The sequence below is a fragment of the Apteryx rowi genome, unplaced genomic scaffold (assembly GCF_003343035.1).
Source record: "Apteryx rowi isolate R43461 unplaced genomic scaffold, aptRow1 scaffold_51, whole genome shotgun sequence".
NCBI lineage: Eukaryota > Metazoa > Chordata > Aves > Apterygiformes > Apterygidae > Apteryx > Apteryx rowi.
This window is the reverse complement of record NW_020450772.1, coordinates 2,106,678-2,111,617: the sequence shown is the minus strand read 5'-3', so window position 1 is coordinate 2,111,617 and position 4,940 is coordinate 2,106,678. Positions and strand designations below refer to the sequence as shown.

At 37.8% G+C, this 4,940-nt stretch overlaps 1 protein-coding gene across 1 annotated transcript in view; it reads left to right on the top strand.

The window, feature by feature from the left end:
• Positions 1 to 87: 87 nt before the first annotated feature.
• Positions 88 to 4,940, top strand: part of FAM168B (family with sequence similarity 168 member B) — a 24,818-nt gene continuing 19,965 nt past the window's right edge. The window contains exon 1 of the mRNA XM_026080090.1: positions 88 to 182. The gene's annotated coding sequence lies outside the window, so the exon portion shown is untranslated. The remainder of the gene's footprint in view (positions 183 to 4,940) is intronic.

Genomic DNA, 4,940 nt, shown 5'->3' with positions numbered 1-4,940 from the left:
CCGCCTGGGAAAAGTTCCCGTAGCGGAGTAACACTGGGCTGATGCAGTGCTGGCGGGCGGCGGGCATCCTTAGYGCTCCGGGAGCGATGTAGGCCGAGCGCTGCGCGGCTCGGAACGGCGTAAAATTTCAGCCCTGTGTCGGGAGGCGGCCAGTCGGTTGGATTTGCAAATAAACAATGGCAGTAAGTTCCGAGCGCATGCTAAAGATTGGATATAGCTTGCAGGTTGTATTTGCCCTGTCACCTTTGTATCTGCGAGCTGAGGGAAGAAATAACATTTTAGCCCAGTCTACAGCCTGTAGAAAGATTTGTGAGATTAAAAAAAAAAAATCGTTCCTAGAATACTGTTCTAGAATATCTGGAACCCAGTCATAAACACTGATCTGCCAGATGATGAAATCTATGCTCCAAGAACTGTAAAAAGTTAGATTTTAAGTGGTGGTGTATCACTTCAAGTGTGAGAAGAGCTGAGTTTAATTTGTTCTTTAAGTGTTCGGTAGTAGTATGCTACCTAATTTGACTAGACTTTCTGTCTGCTTGAGTATGATTTCATTGCAGGATGTGTAATTGTTAGTGTTATAAAACTTCAATGCACATATAACGCATGCTTCCCAACCAGTACTTTTTGTGGTAGTAATTATTCACTTCAACTTTCAGGTTAAAAAGTGGTGGGTGGGGGGTAAAACACTTCTTGAGATTCTATCTCTATTCAGAACTTGTAACAGTTTCATCTGATTTCCAAAAGGAATGTGGTATAAACTGAAAATGAACTTAATGAAAATGCTTTGTAGGGTAATAATTTACCAAGAAGCAGAACATGCAGATTTAAGCTAAATGATGTGAATATAATTCCTTCATGTCCCAAAACTTTATTCTTCCAGTTTTATTTTCTTCTACTTCTCATAGACAGTTGATACACTTGCACAAAACTGGTATTACACAGACTTTTTGTAAGACTCATACCTTGAAGAACTAACAATTTTGCTGTACTATTGCATTTCTCTGAAATAAAAATAATTATATACCAGATCTCAAAGTTATGCAGAAAGTGTAAAGATTGGAGCTGACAACTTTTATCCCATTATGCAATAGCAATAACAGGAATTGTAGGCATTTTGCCTACAAATGTAGGGAGAAAGTGCTGGGCCACCTGTTAATAATCTTTTCATATCCTTTTCAGGGTGGGGAAGAGGGTACTTAGTAATGTTGCTGCTTTTTGAAAAGTAGAAGAATGCTGCTAATGTGCAAATGAAGTTGGTTCACCAGCAGGATCTTGGTATCCACTGTCAATTTTTGGTAAAGGTTTCTTTTTAAGAATGACGTATGGAACTAATTCGGTAATTACTTTAATATGCAATCATATTGTGTGTGTCTTGACTGATACTGGGCACAAAAAGCGTTGGTGTTAATGTAAGAGTATTTCAGTTCTCTTATTCAGTCTTAAAATCTGAAACCACTAATAGAATAGACTTACAAATGAGAATTCTATTGACTGAAAAGGATTAAAAGTCTCTTAATAGCTCTATTCCTTTGTAGTCTTTAAAAAAAAAAGTGTGCACATGCACACAAAAACATCCACAAAAGGGGGATTGCAGGTGTCTCATTCTTTCTCTTTCATGGAAAGATCAGCTCTATTCCTTTGTAGTCTTTTTTAAAAAAAAAAAAAAAGTGTGCCCATGCACACACAAATATCCACAAAAGGGGGTTGCAGGTGTCTCATTCTTTCTCTGTCATGGAAAGGACACCTTGTAATGCAAGCAGGGGAAGAAAACTTGCACACGAATGACTTTTCCACCTTTGTCTTTTACTTTATATATGAACTTGGGCACAGTTGTTCATCATCCTTTTCCAGGCTGTGGTTCTACAACCTAAATCTGTACTACCGCTATCCAGTCCTGCTCTCTTCCTTGTGTTGGAACTGGTGCTCTCTTAGCCATTTGGTGATGTGTTTCAGCTCTCTTAAGTTAGTAGGGGAAAAAAAGAAGCCACAGCAACTCCCTTTGCCCAGTAAACAAAACAAAAGGCAACAAAACCCAACAAAAGGCAGAATTCTGCCAACCTACTTAGCTGACCTGGCTTATTTTAAGGGTTTAGAGTRCCTCTGCTGTCCCAAAGCAGGGAATGGGGTTGCATGTTACAAGGGGAAAGTATGGCAGTACTGTGTAAGCATTGATTCAAGCTGGCTTGAATCATGGACCACCTCAAACCCATGCTCTGTTATGAGCAGAGGATAATATTTACCTCCTAGTGGAATTCAGTGGCTTGTTTTGAGGTCTTGAAAGAATGGAAGGAATGAAGTCCACGCTACCTGCAAGTATTGAATGCAGTGTGGGAAGTCCTGTTTTAGACTTTATGAAGTCTTGAATTCTGCCGGTATGAGCCACCTTATTTAAAGTAATTGTGACAAAAGTGCATGTTTTTTAGCCCAGGATTTGCATCAAAACTTATATTTCAGAGGCTGAAGTCTTGACAAAATCCTGATGCAACTGAGTCTTTAATCAGTGTCAGTTATTTGAACAGCAGAAATGTTTTGAACTATATTCTTGTTTAGCAGTGGAACTGACTTTTTGAGATTATAAACTACTGGGTTTTTAGGTGTTGCATTTTACCTCTATTAAGGTTTGACTGGAAAGCAAATGGGTAAAATGCAAAACATTAGAATGGTAATTAACTTTGTGCCTGTTAAGGAATCGTATTTAAGTGGCAAGTGGGTCCTTTGTATGGTTTCATAGCAAACAGCCTTCTAAAACTGTTCCAAGATGGATTGGTGTTAAATGCTTTAATGTTTTAGAATGAGTCTTCTCAAGTTCTGAGAATGAAAACATTAGTGGACCACAGTATGTCTGCTTTTGGCAAAACACTTATTGAGGGGATGTTCTTCCCCAACTCATGTGATAGAATTTTGTAATAAAACGAGCACAAAGTGGCGTTCAGTAGGTCTTGTTTTTTTACAGTGTTGGCATTGGTCTGTAGTCTTTTTGGTATGTATCTGTGTAAAATAATTTTAGAAAATAAAAGCTTCCAGAAATATGTTCAGCTATATGAAGAGTGTACCAAATTGAGATTACTAGAGCTTTAGCATTAGCAGCAGTTGGCCTTTGTGCTCAGCTTCCCAAAACATGAGTTTAAGAGCAGGAGGATTGTCATAATATCTATCCCAAGATGAGATTTGGCAAGCTTGAGCAAAACCAAATTTGATAATTTGGCCCTAGCAAGAATGGAATATGAAGCATTTACACTTTCCAAATGTTCTTGAATAGTCTTTAATCAGAACATCCTAAGCAAGTATGATTACCTGTACTTCAGCTGAAAGAATATTTAGTTGACTTTGTGTAATTTCTATACAGATGATGCACGGTAGATATTTATTTACATATGCATTAACATGAGAATGCTTTGGAGGGCATGCCACTAAAAAGGTTGAAAACTATGCTGCTTTGGGTTCAGTTTGTACTAGTTCCCCTAGTGTTTGATGTGGACTTCAAGCATTACAGAAAAGTGGACTGCAAGGTTCCATATTTCAATATAACAGATGCCCTTCCAAGTAAAATTATGGTGACGATGGGATCATTGCAACCACTGGGTAATGCTATATAATTATACTTGGACATTTTGGGTCCTTCACAGAAGATCTGAAAATAATTATTTTTAATTAGTGTTGGGTCTGAAGCTTTGTCTGCATTAGGAAAACTTGCAAGCACTTTTTTTTTTTTTTTAACTGGTGGATCTCAACTTGTATTTCAGTAGTGAAAGCTAGAGTGTAGAAGCAGTAGTAGTAAAAAGCACGGTCCTGTCCGACTGAAGTTGTGCTTATTCGTAAATATATATGGTGTGGCTATGCTGATTCAAGTGAATGCTTGTGAGTTTCATGTGTAGATGCCTCTGAAGTGGAAATTGGCCCTGGTTTTTCCAGTAAAAGAGAGCTTGCAAAGCTCCTAAAGCCATAGTTTTATTCCCTTACCTAAGTGGAATTCCTTTCTCTTAACCTATGCTTCTTAACCTACACATGCATCTCACAGAATGCGTGCCCGTATGTTCTTCTGCAGTCATTGACTGCTAATACTTCTGATAGTTTGTCTTGATATTTTCTCGGATAGTCACAGAATGCCCTTGCTGTTTCTCTAGTCGTTGTCCCCCCCCTCTTTTTTTCTTCCTTTTTGTTGCCATTCAAAATGATGGCAGGGTTACAGGATCTTCTTTCCTCCTAATTAATGCAGAGACTGCRAGGAGGAGCAGTGTATTTGTAGTGATATAGGGATGGTGAGCGAGGCTGTTTAGATTTGAATGAAAAGATATAGCCATCTCCCATAAGACTTTTATTTCACGATTTGGGTGTGCCAATACTGAATTGAAGCTTGGATCTCTCATGAGTCTTGTAAGCTTAGAGGCAAAATATGACAAAGCCAACACTGAAATAGGGGCAAAGATGGGAATGAAAAAGGAATGCAGTGGAGATCGTAAGAGGACAGACTGAAAGTTTTCAAGTAAATGAAGGTTCTCATTTAGAAAGGAGGATATGCAAAGTATGAAGAAAAAAACAAAAAAAACCCTGCTATGGTGAAATATTAGACTGGCATAATATGCCAACTGATTAAGGCACAGATGTAATACTCTAAATTCCACTGTGCTTCATTGGCAAGTAATGCTTTATACTTAAAGAAGACTGGTTTGTTGTGGAGTATTTCTAAAGAGTTTTGTGTTGAACTGCTTTTTCCATGTTAGGTAATTAAAGCATGCTGCTTTGGGGAACTTTCTTGATGTTAGGCAATGTAATGACAATTAACATGTTTTTAATGGATTTTATTGTCCTGCGATGCAATCAAGTATGAAGCCGAAAAAAAAATAAAAGCAATACTATTTAAGTTATTTTATAGTATTTCTAGGTTTAAAAAACCCCCCAAAATCTAGTAAATGGTTGAATCTTGTAATTCTTTTTTTTTT